The following is an 18,638-nucleotide window of genomic DNA, read 5'->3' as shown; positions in this document are numbered from 1 at the left end:
GCAGCCCTCTGTGGTGACAGACGCCATAGTGCATTCCTCTGTAGTAAGGCCTTGGTCGTACCTACGCCTTCTCTAACACGTTATGTGCCTGGACGTAACCCAGCTAGGAGGGTCAGCAGTGACTGCAGAGGGCCGTCCAGGAGAAAACCAGGCTGTGGCAGAAGCCGTGGTGCCCTGGGTGTGTGGCACGATCATACAGAGCTGCCCATCACAGGGTTTCCTGGGGCCTCTGGACATGAGGGCCTGGTCATGGTGGTTGTGGCACCTCAGCCACCCTCCAGGCTTTCAGCCCTATGTTTCCCAGGTCTCTGGTTGCCCAGGAAGGTGACCCTCCTCCACCCCGGCCCTCTCAGCAGAACAAGGCCTTGAGCCAAATACGGCTGCACAAAAGGGACTTTCAGACATGGAGTACCTGAAGTCCAAGATGGTGGCCGCCAAGTCGTCCTCAGAGGAGGAGAGTGAGGATGAAGCAGTGAACTGTGATGAAGGGAGTGAGGTAGAGGAGTCCTCTGCCACCGAGACCCAGCAGGTGCGAGGGAGCACAGGGGCCCTGCCTGGGAATAGGAGGCCACAGGAGCCCAGAGCCTAGGTGTGTGCCTCTGGGGGACAGGGAGGGGTTCTGTGCATGTCCACGTGGTCCTGCGGCCCCATTACTGGGGTGCCACGTGGAGGAAAGACTGCCCCCTCTGAGCTCACTGCCTGCCATAGCTGGAGGAGCCGCCTGCCACCTGTCAGGGCTCTGGGAGGAGTGAGGGTGGTGACCGTGTTGCACATGGTGTTCAGTAACAAGGCAGATGGACTTGAACAGGCCGTCGTTGATATGTGAGTTTAGTCAAGCCCTGACGATGTGCCTGGTGACGAACCCGCCATCACGGAATGTCCTCACAGTCTCTGGGGCCATTCTTCTTCCATTTCATAGGTGAGGAAACTGAGGCCCGGAGAAGGGAAGTGACAGGCTCCCATGATGGGGTCAGGCCCCAGCCCAGGTCTTCCAGGCTTTGAAGTTGAGAGTATACAGGTGGACACGACCCTTGAGGATGGCTACCTTGTCCCCCAATGGGGAGTCCTCTGCTCCAGACACAGGGCACTTGGACATGTGTGTGTCCCCATTCTTGAGTTGGAAGCAACCAGTCTTTTGCTTCCCAATGAGAGGAAGGGGCTCCCTCTGCCTCCTCTTCTCTTTCCTCTTCCTCCTCCCTCCTTCCTAGTTACCGTGCCCTGCAGGGAGTCTGGGAGTTCAAGGCCCAGTCTCAGCTCTGACCCTTGGGGGCTGCTGAGCCTGGGGGGATGCTTCAGCCCACAGGCCTCTCTGATCCTCGTCTGCAGAAGACATCCTTTGGCTCATGGCAGTCTCTGCTGGGGAGTGAGTGCTAGCTGGGCAAGTTTTAGCACCGAAGGATCTATCAAAAACTTAGGTTGTGCAGAGCTATCTGGAGTCCAGAATTATAGGAAAAGGTGCCGAATTCAGAATCCATGTGGAATTAGAGGCTCAGTAGGAGGCTGGCCTCTGCATGTAGCATGGAGCCAGCTGAAATCAGTGGCTGCAAGGTAGGTGCCTCAGCTCCTACCGCTGCCCTGGCCCTCTGCTGGCCAGTGGCCTGCTCACCTGTCCATGGTGTGCTGACCTGGCTGCAGCTCTCACTTCAGAGGCAAATGGGGACCCTGCATCCACTGCCTCTGCACTGGCCAAACCCTTAGTCTGGCAAGCACAGGCGCCAGCACTTCCTGCCACCCTGGCTGCAGCTGCTCCTGGAGCTGCGACGTCCTGGTCTGTCCCCTGCTCCCACCACCTCAGGGAACCCACTGTGGCCTTTTCTCTTTGTTCTCAGAGAAAGCAGCGAACGAGAAGGAGCCCACCACCTCCCACACCGTGAGGCTGCGGAGAGCCCCGTTCAGTGTCACAGAGGTATGTGCTCTCAGGACAGGGCGAGGAGGGGGCCACTCAGGTTGAGAGCTGGAAGGAGTCACAGACCAAAAAGGCTGACCGATGGCATCTTGGGCATCACCAAGGAGGGACTGCGATGGCTGCCTCGAGCAGGAGGAGGCCTGTTCTGCTCCCTCACCTACAGCAGGGCTGGCCTGTGGTCAGACGGTCCCTGTGGAGAGTCCTTCCCCATTTTGCAGCGGGTGGCTGCTATAGGTGCTTGTGAGTGTGGAGGTGTTGCTGTCTTCAGAAACAGGCCACAGTCCAGCTGGCACCATGGCTGCAGCTAACTGGCCCTAGAGCTGCCTTAGCAGAGGACCCTGTTCTCACGCCCGCCTCGTGACAGCCATAGAGGTTCCCCATATGAGATCCTAGAAGACACAGCTAAATAAAAAGAATGAAAGTCACCTATAACCGGGATGGCCGTGTGAGTGACTGTGAGCAGATGTAGCCAGAGGGAGTGCCAGGATGCAGGTGTGATCGCTGCAGGTCCGACGACAGGAGGTGATCCGCAGGTGCCCACTGTCCTCGGCACACTGGGCTGTCCCGCCCCAATTCCTGGGTCCCACCCAGTGACAATCCCTGACATTTGGGACAAACCTTCTTAAGGGGACAAACCTTCTTTCTTTGTGCACTGATGCTGACCTCTGCCGTTGGTTTGCTTTTTCCACATCCCTCTGTGAGGACTGGCTTGCGACACCGCCATTTTCCTTCTTGCATGTTCTTCCATGCTCGGGGACACTTTGATACACTTTCCTGGTCTCCTAAATGGGGAAATGGGAGTTAAAATTTTTTGCTATTAGAAATACTGAAGCAGTTCCTTGAGATCGAGGTCAGTTGGGTTTTGTTTTTTTTGTTTGTTTGTTTGTTTTAAATTTGGTACCCAGGATCGAACCTCAGGGTATATAACCACTGAGCCACATCCCCAGCCCTTTTTATGTTTTATTTTGAGACAAGGTCTCATTCAGTGGCTTAGGATCTCACTAAGTTGCTGAGGCTGGGTTTGAATTCATGATCCTCCTGCCTCAGCCTCCCAAGCTGCTGGGAAAAGTGGCGTGCACCACACCCATCCTAGTTAACATTTTTTTAGGGAAAAATACTCCTCATAATGAGAAAAGTTTCAGAAACATCAAGGATTTGAGCTGAACAAATTTCTTTCTAAGGAATTTGCAAACTTTGATGGAAAAACAGAAAATGGACGTGTTGTTTGCCTACCAGTCAGAAACCCTGTAAGGCCACAGCTGCCACGGGGTCAGAAGGTGGACTGCAGAATCCATAGCCTGAACAGCAGGTAAGAGGCGACAATTTCTCTAATTTACACAGATTCTTATGAAGGATATATGACCTGCCCAACAGAAAAATGGAGAAAGGACAAGAGGTTTTTGAAGAAAAAGAATTCAGGTGGCCTGTACAGATGCTTGAATTTATTCATAATTATTAAAAACAAAATTGAAACTGCAAGTTCAGTTTTTTCACTTGCCAAAGTGGCATACATGTTTCACATTTGGCAATAAACATTTTCATGCCTTTTGAAGGACAACATAGAAGTGTCAGGCAGAATTAGGAGCATCCAAGCCTTTGCCGAGCTGGTGCTGAGCTTTGCCCCACAGGTGGATCCCCTGAGCACACCAGAATCTGAACGCAAGAAAATTCTTTGCAACCTTCCTTTTATTATTTAGACTTAATGTGTTGATTTATAGTCATCAGTAAGAACAGAAAAGCAAAGCTCCTGGAGATGCATTGTGTCAGTGTAGACGGGGTCCCCGGGAGTCCTGCTGTCAGGTCAGTGGAAGGTTTCCATCAACCTCTGGCAGTGAGGGTGGAGGCAGGCCATCCCTGTGGCCTTGTTAGGCACATAGGGTGGTTTTTGCAACCTGCTCACCAGCAGGTGATTGTTCAGGGTCCAGCTGTCACATGAGACCTTTCCAAGGCAGAGCCGCCAGCAGTGCCAGAGTAGGCTCAGAGTTCAGAGGACCTGTCTCTTGGCCTGGGACAGTGGGAGCAGACTCCAAGGGACGAGGCCATGCTGGCAGGCCGGGTGAGGTCCCAGGGGCTCAGGCTGCTGCCCCGCTACAGAGCCTGCTGCCGGGCCCATCGCTTTCCCCAGCTGGAGCATCTGGCAGCCTGCAGCCAGAGCCTGGGTCCCCAGCCAGGTGTGTCAAGTCCCAGGCTCCCCAGAGCCCTGACTCTCTCCTCCTGCAGGTGGACGCTGCATCAAGGTGTTCAGGGAGAAGCACGTGCCCACAGCCAAGGGGACCCTGCAGAACAGTGTGCAGCCCTGACAAGGCCGGACACTCAGGAAGAACGAGGAGGAGGAGGACCTGGCTGACTCCAGGAGGCTCTTTGTGGGCAACCTGCCCAACGCCAGCACCGAGGAGGAGCTGGAGGGGCTCTTCTCCTCCTATGGTAGGGATCTGCTCCTGGCCATGCACCCCTGCTGTGCCTGGCTCCCACTTGGCTGGGTCCGCCCCATCTGCCTCCCACTTGCTCTTAGACCTTGGGCAGTGACTCCAGCTGGTCTCCTCATCTGAAAACAGGACTTGCTGTTCCCACTGCAGATCCAGTGGCATTTTTGCTTTCTGTACTTGAACTTGGATTCCTTTGTTTTTTTTAATGGTGCTGGGCATTGAACTCAGGGTCGCTCTGCCACCCAGCTACATCCCAAGTTTTTTTTATCTTTTAATTTGAGACTGTCTTGGTAAGTCCATGAGGCTGGCCTTGATCCTTCTGCCTCAGCCTTCCAAGTCGCTGGGATCGCAGGCATAGCCAGCATGCCCAGCAGAAATTGATTCCTTAGCTCTCACTGTCCAAATGCAGAGCAGGAGCGATGGAGGCATTTTCCTGAGATTTCTTGGCTTCTGGTGTTGGAATTCAGCAGCCGCCCAGCCCTCCCCTCCCACTGTGCTCCTGCCTGGGAATGCTTTCTTTCTCAAGTCTTCCCAAGCAAACCCAGCTTCCGAGAAGAGGCAACAGCCAGGGCTGTCTTTGGTTTTGCTGCTGTTTCTTCTTGGACTGGGAACTTGCAGGCCTGTAGTTGAGCTTGGTCACAGGGGCCATTTGTCGAGGGGAGGAAGATGGGCTCGCAGTGCAGGTGATTCTGTGCTCTGGAGATGCTGCCAGCGCCCTTGTCTCCCAGGAGACTGGCCTGATGTGGAGGATCAGCGAGGCTGTGTGAGTGTGGCTTGGGCCAAGGACAGCTCAGAGATCCCAAGTGGAACCTGCTTGCAGGCCAGGTGATGGGACCTGAAGGTCTATCCACGCTGTCCTGCTCCCCAGGTCCTCCCACAGGCTGGTGCCCTGGCCACACGGCAGTGCTGAATGGATGGGAGGGGGCTTGACCATAGACTGCAGGTATCCATTTGGGATGTGGCCACACCTGGTGTTCAGAGTGGAACCACTGCAGACAGTGTCCCCTGAGAGGGACAGTGTCACAAACACTTATGTGGCACTAACTGCAGCAGGCCTTGGGTAGTGACCTCACACTAACTTTTGGACCCTTGAGGCCACTGTGTGTGTGGCAACTGTTGTGACATTCACAGATGAGAGGAGGAGGCCTGTGTGGATGAGGCCACTGCCCAGGACAGGCTGTGTACAACAGGCCTTGGAGCCAGGTGCAGCCCAGCACCTTCCTCCTTGCTTCTTAGGGTGGGCGCGAGGGGACTGGGAAATGACACCCTTGAACTGGAGGTGGACCTTGTGGCTGGCAGTCGCCCTCCTTCTCTCGGACTGAGTGGGCGTGGCCAGTGCACCGCAGCTGTTCTGTGTTCATGTGGCTGACTCTTAGTGCCCAGCACTTTTCCCTGAGCTTGGGCCCAGCTCCAACCCAGGCGACTGACACTCTCCTGTCCTCAGGTCCCCTGTCAGAGCTCCACTACCCCATCAACAGCCTGACCAAGGAACCCAAGGGCTTTGCCTTCGTCACCTTCATGTTCCCTGAGCATGCGTCGAAGGCCTACATGACAGTGGATGGGCAGGTGTTCCAGGTGAGGTTGCTCACAGGCCCGCCAGGGTCGCCAAACCTGGTGAGAGAGAAGGGATGACCCTGTGGAATGCAGGGAGCTCTGCTCATCAGGGTCACCTTGCGATGTGCCCAGGCCACCTCCCCTCCAGTGCACCTTCATTCACAGCGTATGGACCTTGTGGGCTCCAGGCCAGACCTGGCCCACCCACGGCTGCTCACAATCTCCCTGTGCAGGGCCTGGTGGTGCAGTGTCAGGGGCTGTGGGGTGTCACAGAGGATCACCTTTCCCTTGGCATGGCTGTCACGGGGACCCCAGCGCCAGCTGGACCGAGAGTAACCGTGTGTCTGCTCTGTCTGCCGTCCCTGTCCCCACGCAGATCTGGACCTGGGTCCAACTTGTTTAGGACAGGAGGCCCCACTAGACAGGAGGCCCCACTGGAGGGTGGGGCTGGAGGGCGGGAGGGCAGCTTGCCCACTTCCTCCCCTGTCCCTGCAGGGCAGGATGCTGCACATGCTGCCGTCCACCATCAGGAAGGAAGCCAGTGAGGATGCCGACACCCCCGGCTCGTCCTATAAGAAGAAGGCGGCGTCCAAGGACAAAGCCAGCAGCTCCAGGTCCTTGCCAGCCCCACCCAGGCTCTGCTGCCCTCTCTGCCTTTCCCAACCACCTGGTCCCTTTTGCTCTATAGCTTGAGTTTCATCCTCACCTCCGAGCTGGCTTCCCCACTGCAGATGGGGAGAGCGGTGCTGAGCTCACGTACACTCTGAGCTATCGCGTCCACTACGAGTGGATGGTTGCCACCTGCTGGGCCCTGCACAGGCCCACTGCTGGCACTGCCAGAGGTTGGATCTGTCAGCCCCACTGCCTGTGGGTGGGGAGCCGACTCAGGACAGGCGAGGTGGCAGGAGGGCTAGGAAGGCAGGGAGGTTTATGACAGGCTGTGTGTCTGCGAGAGAGCGCCCATGGGTCCCAGCATGGCCTGTCCTGCTCTGCCCCTGCCCGCAGCTCCCACAACTGGAATACGCTGTTCATGGGGCCCAATGCCATGGCCGAAGCCATCACACAGAAGTACATTGCCACCAAGAGCCAAGTGTTGGACCACGTGAGTGGCCCGTGACTTTCGAGCTTTGTGTCCACAGACCCTCTTGGCGCATCTGTCCAGGGCTGGACCACTGCAGAGTTCTTTTTGGGCAAAAGCAGGAGCACATTTCAGCCATGTGGCAAGGCACGTCCCTTGATTCTGCCCATTGACTGCTTTCTCCACGATCCTCTGCCCTTGAAGACACTGGATGCCAGCCTGTCTGTAGAGGTGGACGGCAAGCCCATGTATAACTGAATGGCCTTGTGGCCACGTTTTTAAAAGAAGCAGGAAAATTAATTCTAACAGACGCCCTCTTCAGCTAACTCGTCTAAGGGATTGTTGCTTCGCTGCACCCAGCGTAGTCACAGGGTGTTTCTCCTCCCTCATTCCCACCCGGGCCACTGAATTCCATGTATAGCAGGACGTGGGTTTGAACCAGCCATGCCTCAGGTGCCCAGTGGCTCATAGATGCCATGCTGGGCAGTGCAGCTTGGCCTGAGTTGGAGGGAAGGACAAGGGACAGTCGCAGTGGCTCTGGTGCCACGAGTGCTCCGAGCACCAGGGCTTCGCAGTGCTGGGACAGGGTCCTGACTTCTAGAGCCTCCTGGTGCCTTCTGGAGCCTCCTAGTGGAGACAGGTGGAGAGAGGAGAGCCTGGGCTGGTCGGGGAGGTGACAGAGCAAGGACTGCTTGGTGTGAGGGGTCGGGGTCAGGGTCAGCCCTGCAGAAGCCCCCAGGGGCTGCAGGAGGAGCTGCAGACCTGCCCACTGTGGAGAAGGGAAGAGCCCAAGCAGGTGTGGGGATGTGTGACTGGAGAGGGCGCCCAAGGGGGTCAGGTGGGTGTGGCTGGTTGAGGGGCACCACTGAACCCACTTCCACTGGGTCTGCTTAGCTGCTGGCTGGAGAGAGCAGATCAGGTCCACCTGATGGCCATGGGCCTCCTTTCCTCCATCCCTCAGGAGACCAAGGGCAGCTTGGCTGTCCGTGTGGCCCCTGGGGAGACCCAGCTGGTCCAAGAGGTGCAGCGCTTCCTCCTCCACAATGGGGTTAGCCTGGACTCCTTCAGCCAGGTGGGTCCCCACTGCCCTCCCCACGGACTCTGATGGCCCCAACTAGTGGCTGCTGCAGAGCTGGGGACGGGGCTCCAGGGAGGCTGGGGATGTGTTGACAGGCCCTGTGGTGACTGGAACCAATACCTGAGGGCTCAGTGCTCCACTGCCCCTCGCAGGGACAGGCTGCTCCTGGGCTTCTCCATGCCTGTGGCAGCAGGTGGCCTGCAGTTCCACACTGAGATGCCAGTCTGATCAGTGGAACAGCGGCTGGGGCACCTGGGAGGTCCAGCAGGCTGGTCATTCACTGTCAGGGTCTGCATGACTCAGTTGGGGGCTTGAAGCTGACCCCTCAGCAGAGCTGCCCAACTGTGGAGCCAGCACGTGGCCTGCTGGAGAGGGTGGTGCCTCCTGGGTCTGCTTCCCAGGCACCTGGCCCCTGGGGCCCCAGACAGTGCTAGTGTCAGACTGGACCCCTGCTGCTGTTCTCACGAATCCTGTGCGCTCCACAGGCCACAGCAGAGTGAAGCAAGACTGTGATTATGGCCAAGAACCTCCCCGCAGGCACCCTGGCAGCTGAGATGCGGGAGACCTTCAACCACTTCAGGAGCCTGGGCCAAGTGCTGCTGCCCAAGCGTGGTGTCGCTGCCATCATAGTGGAGTTCCTGGAGCCCCTGGAGGCACACAGGGCCTTCTGATACCTGGCCTACTCCAAGGTAGGGCTGCCCTAGGGGAGAGGGGAGCTGGCTTGTGGGAGGGCCCTCAGCCTGAGCTCCACCCTCCCGCAGCACAGCTGCAAAAAGCGCCCCGCCCTGCCCCCTGCCCCACCCCTGCTTTCCCTGGCTTCCTTTCCTGCTTTAACTTGAGCCTTCACTGTCTGCTTCTCTGCTGTCCTGTACCTGTGATAAGCTGAAAGTCAGTTCTCTACGTGGGGCTGTTTAAGAATATCTATACCCACGACATGTTGGCTTAGACCAACAGAAAGTCACCTGTGGCAGAGCTGGCAGGCAGGTGTCCAAGTCCAGGGTGTGGCCAGCGCCTCCGAGAACTCTGGGGAGGATCTGTCCTTGTCTCTGCCACCATTGGTCTCCTGGTGTCCCTCGGCTCCCTGAATCACTACCATCCCACTCGCGCCTGTGCCCCATATTTGGGCCTTCTTCATCCGAAATCTCTCTTGGGTTTACAGCCCACCCAGATAACACAGGACATCCCACCTTGGGATCTTGGTGACAGTTGCATGGGACGTCTCCTTAGATTCTGGGGTGGAGGCATAGCTGTCTCTTGGGGAGCCACCATTTAACCCACCATGAGTACTTTGTCCAGCGACTTAATGCTTTGCAGACCACAGTCCCCCAGTGATCCTCAGGGCAGGCATTGCAGGTGTGGAGGTCATTTCTCCACAGCTGCTGCCCCCCGTGGTCATCCCCAGCTAGGGCCCTGCCCACTGTTGCCAGGCAGTCAGTGAGCTCCTGACCCACAAGACAGGTGCTGGTGCCAGCACCACAGACGCCCTTCTTCCTTCCTCCTGCTGCTGTGGGAAGGAACCATCACCAGGTGAAGGGTGGCAAAGGACCTGCCCTGGCAAGACCGCATCCCTCTTCTGCACATAGGGAAACTGAGGCCCAGTGACCCAAAGTCACCCAGCTCAGAAGTGGCACAGCTAACTCTCTGCTCCCCAGTATGACTCCCGAGCATGAGTTTTCTTTTTTCTTTTTTTTTCCACTGGGGATTGAACCCAGGGACATTTAATCACTGAGCCACATCCCCAGCCCTTTTTCATATTTTATCAGTGACAGGGTCTCGTTGAGCTGCTTAGGGCCTCCCTGAGTTGCTGAGGCTGGCTTTCAACTTGCGATCCTCCTGCCTCAGCCTCCAGAGCTGCTGGGATTACACGCTTGCCCCACAGCCCCTGACTGCTTATGTTTTATTTTTCTGATTGTAATTAACTTGTGAACCTCGCATTGTAAATTTTGAAACAAGTCCCAGAGGGCCCAAGTTGACAAGTATCCTTCCACCCTGCCCTGCAGCTCCCAGCACCTTCTACTGAGGCAGCCATTAGCAACGTCTGTGTCTCCTTAGTTAAGAAACTGCCTCTGAATGTGTGTGTGGAACAAGAGCACTTCTCTGGGTGACTGCACTGACTTCCTGCTGGAGCCGCACCTTGCTAACAGTTCTTCCCCTTGTCACACTCCCCCTTTCATCCTCTGACTAGAATAAATGCAGGAGGTACTTTGACTCTACCCTAGTGCAAGGCAGCAGAGGCGTGGGCTCTCCTTTGCAGCCTGAGGCGCAGCCCAGGGGCCAGAGTGTTTTTATCTTGGGGCTCTGGGCCGCATTTCTCTTTCTGGCTCCTCTGCCCTGGGGAGCACCCATCTCCTCTGACCCTAGGGCTCTTCATGTGCACGTGGGACTGAGTCCCTCTCCAGCCATGTCCCGAGATGGAGTCCCACAGGTTGGCACTTCTGCCTCTGCAGTTCCACCACATCGTGCTGTATCTCAAGTGGGCTCCAAGTGACGTCTTCTCCAGCACAGCCCCAAGAGGAAAGAGCGCCAAGAGGCACCAGCGAAATCTGCAGAAAAGAACATGGTGGAGCCAGAAATGGGTAAGAACAGGTCTATGTGGGAGGAGAGCAGGGCAGCACAGAAGTGTTCATCAGGTCACTGGTTTAACACTTTGTTCATCTTGCACACCAATGGACTTCGGTCTCTAATTGTACAGGTGTGTAAAACATCCCTGAAAAACAGAGCATCAGAGCCGGGCACGGTGGCGCACACCGCTCATCCCAGCAGTTTGGGAGGCTGAGGCAGGAGGATTGTGAGTTCAGAGCCAGCCTCAGCAACTTAATGAGGCACTAAGCAACTCAGTGAGACCCTGTTTCTAAAATATAAAATAGGGCTGGGGGTGTTGCCCAGTGGTTAGGCACCCCTGGTTCAATCCCTGGTACCAAATAGAGTGTTGTGAGTGCAGTGTAAGGTAGCAGCTGAGGGTGAGGGAAGAAAATCTAGAACTCTTCATACTCAGAAAAGCCAGTAAAGCGTCCCTGCTCCATAGGTGGGGTGAGCTGACAGCAGTGAGGAGAGCACTGTTTGCATGTGGCACAGCGCCCCCTGGTGTCCAGCAACTGCACAGGCAGGAGAGGGAAGAGCAGTGGTGGACCACGCCAGCCTGGGCGGTCCCAGCCCCCTGGCTGACCCACATAGTGGGCATGTGAGCAGGGTAAGCGTTCCTTGTCAGGACTGTTGTGCAGACTGAAGGACCTGGCATGTTCCTGGACCTCACCCCTGTCAGGGTGCCTGAGAACTGAGACCCGCCTCGTACCCACAGCTGCCCCAGGAGATGGGCAGCTCCCCAGGGACCCACAACCACACCTTGTAGACGGACACCTTCAGGAGCCTCCTGCGGACTGGGTTGTTTGACCCAGGTGTTAAGATTCTACCCCTCGGCCCATCACACACAGGGTTACCAATTGCTCAGTTTACTAAAATGAGAATTTTCCTCTTAAAAACAGATAAACCCTTGTCTACCATCTCCATTGTCCTCATATATTTACAAAAAAAGTGTTTTATGGCAAAAAAAAAAAAAAAACAGGGCAGCGGAGCCTCTGATCGCCCCTGTAAAGTTTGAATCTGTGGCCTTGCCTGTTCGGGCTTCAGGGAGGCATAGGGTCGAGTGTCTCATCAGAGGAGCAGCTGGCTAGAAATGTCACTTCCTCCATGCCTGTGGCTCACGTCCACGTGCCTGTGGGTCTTCAGGACTGGCCGTCTGCAAGGGCATTTGTGACCCACTGACCTGGAAGTTGCACCCATCCCTTCGCTCTGTGGATAGAGCGCACCCCATCTGCTAGGTGGGTGGTGAAAGGCGTGAACCTTTCCAGTCCTTCCTTGGTGCTGCCCAGGTCGGCTTTGTGGTGGGGTTCTTTCCACCCTGCTTGTGCTCCTGGACCTCTCCCCTCATGGGGTCCTCCTGTGTCCTTAAGCAGCCATCGCCCTGTAGCTGCCAGCCACCGTGGCTTTCAGTTCCGCTGCTGCAAGTGAACCTGGATGATTTCGGACCCAATTGAACCCTCCTCTCAAGCACACAAATTGGTGGGGTCAGGAGGCTTGCAGACAGCTCTGGTCTGACTTCTTCCTCCCTGCTTCAGGCACAGGCAGGGGACAGGCACATCGGGCATAGTGCCTCCTTGGGTCCTTGGGAGTCCACCTCCATCTGGCTGGGCTGATTTCATTTGAACTAGATGGTGCCCTCTCAGGCAGGCACCTTGTCTGCCTTGCTGACCATGCACCCTGCGGAGTGCCAGGCCCTGGAAATGTGGAGAGGGTGCTTCCCCAGGGCAGAGTGGGGCCCGCTCCCTGCCTGCTGGCACCAAGCTCTCCATGTTCTCACGCTGAGGTGCTGCTTCTGGGGAGTGGGCCATGCGTGCCAGTGATGGTGGGCAGGGTCCCTGTCCCATGTCCACTCTGGTACTGTGCCAGCTGCCTCCCTTCAGACTGGTTCTGACCCTGAACAGTAGGGTGGCACCCACGGTTCTGGCCCTGAACAGTGAGGGTGGCACCCATGCACCCCCCTGAGGACGGGGGGAGATGCCATGCTGACCACGTCTGTAACTCTGCCGCTGCTGTCCAGGGTGGCCACAACAGACATGGCCCAGACTTCCCAGGAGCTTCTGGGCTGGTCATGGCCATGTCTGAAGAGGGCCTTGGGCGCAGGCCTGCTCTGGGGTGCGAGCAGTGTCTTCTCGGCACCAGTGTCTGGACCCTGTTAGAATGCTCTTCTGTCCCCAGGCTCAGGTTAGTGTTGAGGGTCCCGACAGTCCTGAAGCTTGGAGGGGCTGGTGTCTGCTCACTGACTGACAGGAGGCCTCAGAGCCGGGATTTGTCTAGCCCCGCTGGGCTCGCTGCAGCCTCTGGGAGCCTCTGTGTTGCCTGCACAGCCCCCGATCCCTGGTCCCCTGAGCTGTGCCCTCTCCCCTGCGGCACCCCACCCACCTTCTGCACATGCTTCCTCAGGATGACAGGAGGTGGGGGAGCCAGTGGCCCAAGGCCCTGTGTTTGGGGCTGGGCAGGGGGAGCGGGAGGGACTGTGCTTCTCTGCAGTGCTCTGCTCTGCTGTCTGCCAATCTCCAGGGAGGGGCCAGCGTGTTTTATCTCCCCACAACCAAGACCCTCACCTCCAGATAAAGGGCTCCGGATGTGGGGGTCCTGGAAAGCTGCTTGCAACTGATAACCATCTGCTGGCGGCCACAGCGCAGGAGCCTGGAGGAGTGGCGTGGCCTGATTATAATAAAGCTGTGTGGCGCTGCCTGTACTCAGGGCTAGGAGGGACACTATCCCCTGCACACAGATGTCTGGCCTGGAACCTGCAGGAGGAGGGCTGAGCTCCCCTGCAGCTGCCTTCCCTCAGAGGGGCTCATGGGCTCCCCTGGGTGCCAACCTGGCCAGCTGGACATGCAGGGTCCAGGGGCAGTGTTCATGGTGCAGTGTTGCTTCTGGGGTGTTGGATAGGCCCAGGGGCTGTCGCACAGCCTCGATGTTCATCTTGCAGTCACCCTGCAGGCAGCTCAGACCACGGTCCCCACTCACATATGGAAAAGAGGAAGCCCCAGGGTTAGTGACCTCCAGAGGTCACACATGTGGAGAGCATGGGGATGTGCCCTGCAGCTGTGAGCCCTGAGGCCTGAGCCCTTGCCCGTCCCCACTGCTCCCTTTGAGCACTCGGCTTGTTGGCCATCTGCAGATGTTTTTGGAGTGTCCTCTCTGGACCAGTGCTGGGGGTACAGGGGTGACTGTGTCAGGCTTGGTCCTGTCCTCAGTGAACTCCCCTTTAGTTGGGGACCCAGATGCAACCAGTAAGGAAGGTGGTTTCAGAACAGGCTAGGGGCCCTGGAAAGAGGACACCAGAGACATGGTGGCCTTTTTTACTAGTGTGACCAGAAAGACCTGTCTGAGGGCAGGATGTTTGGACTGACAATGGGCAAGCAGAAGCCAGGCCTGGGAAGACAGGAGGGAAGCTGGTTGGGCCAGGAGGTAGCAAGTGCCTTGTGTTCCCACATGCGTGTCCATGGCTCTGCCCCTCCTGACCACTGTCTCCAGGCCCCTGTGGTCAGCAGATCTCTAAAGACTGCCATGCCCTCTTCTCATAGCCTTTCAGGATCCGGGCACTCCAGGGGCAGTGATGTCGTTGGGGGTCTGAAGGTTTGGGACGTGGACGTCTCTGGAACTAGCCAGCCTGCGCTGTTGGGGAAAGGCCCGACACATGGGAACACGGCTTTCATCTCCAGCCAGCTGTTTTTCCCAGTGCCCCTCCCTGGGCGGGGCTGAGAGCGGCTGACCTGCCCGGGGAAGGACCGTTCCTGAGCACAGTTCCTGAGGTGCCCACTGACCCAGCCTGCTCAGCTCAGCTTGGCTCTCACTAAACCCAAACCCCACAACCCAGGCAGTGCCTGCGACCACCTGACCAGGCTCCTGGGCCGGGGTCGGGTGGAGTTGTCTCCACTTTGCCCAAGTGCCCTGGGCTCCCACTCCTGGAACAGTGCAGGGAAGGTGATCAGTCTTTGACAGAGGTCTCTGAGCAAGAGGGAGGTATCTGCTTGCTGGTCACTTAACCAGTTCCTGCCTGGCACAAAAGCCTCGTGCCATTGAGTTAGGTTGCCAAGATTGAAAAACTGGGTTTCCCCATGTAAAGTTGAGTTTTGTGCTTCTTTTCAAAACTCTGAACTTCTGGCCATACCAAGTTGGCCTCCCCAGGGGGCAGAAGCTGGCTATTGCTGAGGAGAGGCTACTCCTTGCACTGGCCATGAACCTTCTGCGACACCATTGTCCCCAACCCTCTCCCCTCTATAAATTTCTGTCAGTCTTCTGGGAACCTGTCTTGCCTTCCTGAAACTGCTTGGCATCTAATGTTGGGATGCCGGAATGTTCCCGAGGCCTCCCGTTTCCACCTGTTTGTGTTGGTGATGTGGTCTCTGTGGTTGTGGATGAGGCCAGGTAGCCAAGGCAACCAGCTGAGTTCCTGGCATGTGGCAGGAGATCTACTACCCATCGTTTCCTTGGCCTTCAATCTCTGAGATGCAGGATGTCCAGGAGACCCAGAGGGTCTTCCTGCTGATGGTCTTGACTTTCACTTTGAATGAAATTCTCCCCCAGGACCTGGAGTCTGAGCTGCTGTGTCCTTAGTAGACTGTTTCTTCCTCTCTCCTTTGAAAGTGGGTTTCTGTGTATCAATGCCCACACTTGCAGTCCCTTGCTGGGTTTGTTGGTTGTCTCTTGGGTGGGGGGAGCCTGCATGTAGATTTTCTCCTTGTGGCCTGGGACCCAGGAAGCTGGAGGACTGGAGGTGTTCTTTGGGCCCTGGGAGGGATCCAGCTCAGTCACTAGCTGTTTCTGTGAGGCTTGAAAGGTTTGTTCAGTGGCTAAGCAGTTGACACCTAATCAGGACTGGAAAGCTTCAGCCCGCAAGCAAGAAGCAGGGAACAGAGTCCTGGAGCTTGGCGTGACAGTGCAGGGCAGGTTTGAGCACCCGGAAGCCCCCTTAGGCCCCTCACAGGTGGAGTTGTTGGAGAGAAGTGTGCTGGGGAGAAGCCCATGGGCTCCTCTTGGGCCACGGGACCTCGGGAGCTTCTGCCAGCCTGTGGGGCAGGGCTGGAATCTGGGGCAGGGCTGCCACCTGCTCAGCACCAAGGTGGGTTGGGGTGAGGAATCCCCTCCCTGGGGCTGTCCCCCTGGGGCTATGGGATAGCTGTTGAGCCTTTTCTGGGGAAGGGGCTTGTCCCCAGGCCCAGCTCTCAGGACTTGGTGAAACTGGGGAGGTTAAGCCAAACTGAGCGTTATTTCCCTAAAGTAGGGTTTCTCCAATGGTCCTGAGACTGAGGCATCCACCACCCTCACTGGGGCAGACACCCGCACTGGGCCCTGCCTGATTGCCATGGCCCTGCCCCTTCTGCCCATTGCACCTATGGGCACCACCACTAACTGGCAAGGCTACGTTCACCCTCACTCTCCCTGGAACCTGTTCCTTCAGGGGGTGAGGTGCAGGAGCATTGGTGACAGGTACTGGTGCAGCTGCCTGGGTCTGCTGCTGCGGAAGTGGCCAAGGCCCCTGCCCTCTGTTCCCACGGCTGCGTGCGCATGTGGGATTTCCCCACCCGAGCAGACTGACGGAACCATGCACCACCTTCCTCGTCTTCACCTTCAGCTCTCTGGGTCTGTCAGCACCCTTCAGCATTCCTCAGCACATCATTTCAGTGGCGACCTACCATCCCAGCCTCTGGTGGCCTTGCTAGTCTGTCTGTGACTCTGTGGTGGGTTTTCCCAGTTTCTACTATTATGAAACACTATGACTTCCTCGTGTATAGACAAAACCACTTTGACACACATGCATGTTCAAGGGGTATTTGAAATCCATATTCAAGGGGTTTTAGAATGCTCTAAGTTTTCCCATTCTGTAATTTTTGCAAAACTCTTTAAGATGCATTTCAGTTTGAAAGTTCACTAAGTGCTGTTTTTAAAGGAAAAATAACATTTTGCTTAGGTTCATGGTTCAAGAACATAGTTTCCATAATTTATTTTGAAGTTAAAATGAGTGTGGCCTAGTCGTATCTGGGGCTTGTAGGTTTAGATCTGTCATATTCTCTTTAAAACAGAGCAGCATCTGGGTGCGGTGGCACTTGTCTGGAATCCCAGCAGCTTGGGAGGCTGAGGCAGGAGGATCTTGAGTTCAAAGCCAGCCTCAGCAAGAGGGAGATGCTAAGCAACTCAGCGATACCTGATCTCTAAATAAAATACAAAATAGGACTGGGGATGTGGCTTAGTGGGTAAGTGTCCCTGGGTTCAATCCCCAGTACAAAAAAAAAATACAACAGGGGCAGACTGTGGGATTTTGTCTCTTCCTGGCTCTCTTGCTGCTGACACCTGACTGGTCCCTCCTGACTGTGCCACAGAGGCAGAGCCCCTTGGTATAGCGTTCCATGCTTTATGCCCTGGCTTTGGTGGGTAGATTTTACTTATTGGGGTTGTTTGTTTTTGATGGGGTTAGTGGCTGATGGTGACACCCCAGAAGGTAAGAAGCCAGCAGAGGAAGGAGCAGAGGCCTCCAAGCCAAGGGCAAAAGAAGAGGAGGAGGAAGAAGAGAGCCTTCCAGGATGCACTCTGTTTATTAAAAATCTCAACTTCAACACCACAGAGGAGATGCTGAGGGAAGTGAGTATCCACCAGGAATGGGGGATGCTCCAGGCTGTGATGAGGGCAGTGCATCTGCTCTGTGTCCGGCACGGCTCAGGTGGTGGGCAGTCCGCCCTGCTGCACACCATCCCTGCTGTTGGGGGGTTCTGTGTTCCAAGTGCACTTGAAAACAGTTCCCCTACTGCTTCTGTGGTGAGCGGCCCAGAAGTCAATGCCACCACTGTGCGTGGCCTGATGGAGCCTGCAGGAGACTCGTCAGTGAGGGTGACCCAACCTGACACGTCTGGATGGGGTGAGTCTGCATCTGTGGGAGGAAAGCAGGAGGGGCAGAGTAGGGAGCTCCAGGCAGGGGTTTGGCAGATGCCCAGTGAGCATGGCAGCCCATGGACCGCAGGGCCAGGATGGGAGAGGGGTCACTCCCACTCAGAGGATGGGGTCTGTGAACTCCCTGTCTCCCCAACCAGGACTCCCCAGCAGAGGTGCTGCTTTCGGTGAATCAAGCGTGGCACAGAACAGATGCTCACCAGATTTCCTGCTTAATGGATAAGTGACACAGCTCACAGCCGTGAACTCGTCCTGGAAGGGAGATGGCCAGAGGATGGAAATATGTGATTCTCCTTCCTTTCAAAATGTCCCCTGAGCTCTAAAATTCTATAGAGGGTTCAAGAGAAGAGGCAGTGTCCACTGATCCTGCCTCCATGCCGTGACTGTCCCTAGGTAGGAGGACAGCCACAGCAGTGGAGAGGCCCAGACCCAAGCAGGCAGCATGGCCAGGGCCCCGGAGCACCTGGTGAAGAACTGATACCAGGTACTTGGTTTTAGAGGCGCACCCTAGCAGTGTCTCAAAGGCAGGTGGCTCTGAGCCTGTCAGGCCAGCTCTGGTCCTATGTTGTCCTTGTCACTCCTGGCGTGGTGTGGGACATCACTATTGGATCAGCATTTCCTGGAGTTGCACAAACGGCAGCTCAAGGGTGTCCACAGAATTGAAGGCCCTGGAGCTGGAAGGCTCAGCCAGGACCATCTAGTTCAACTGGGAGATGGAGCTTCAGAGAAGTTGCCTCACTATCCTGAGCTCACACAGCCCATTAGAGCACTGTGGGGAAGCACACCCAGATCACAGGACCCCTGTCCCAGCACCTGAGTGTGGAGCCATGATCAGGGGTCAGTCCTCCCAGGCCTGGATCTTGGCCTCACTCCTTGTTAATGGGCAAGCCCTGCAGACTTTCTGTGCCTCGGTTTCTCCGGCTGTCATAGAGGCGTGAGTTGAACTTTCCCATTGTGTTGTTTTAAAGGTTTGACTAGGACGAGTGAGATCCTCCAGGTAGAGGGTCCCATGCCTGAAGCACAAGTCTGCTGAAGGTGTGTGTGTGGGTCTCCGCTCCTCCTGCTGCCCGTCGCTCACTTGGTGGACAGTACTGAGCACCTGTCTGTCTTTGGTACTGAAGA

General features: G+C 56.4%; 1 pseudogene; it reads left to right on the top strand.

Moving 5' to 3' along the window:
• Positions 1-18,638, top strand: part of LOC124973792 (probable RNA-binding protein 19) — a 956,910-nt pseudogene that overhangs the window by 924,445 nt on the left and 13,827 nt on the right.

This window comes from Sciurus carolinensis, unplaced genomic scaffold (genome assembly GCF_902686445.1).
Source record: "Sciurus carolinensis unplaced genomic scaffold, mSciCar1.2, whole genome shotgun sequence".
In the NCBI taxonomy this organism is placed as follows: Eukaryota; Metazoa; Chordata; class Mammalia; order Rodentia; family Sciuridae; genus Sciurus; species Sciurus carolinensis.
The sequence above is the reverse complement of the archived record's forward strand: the minus strand, read 5'-3'. Positions and strand labels throughout refer to the sequence as shown.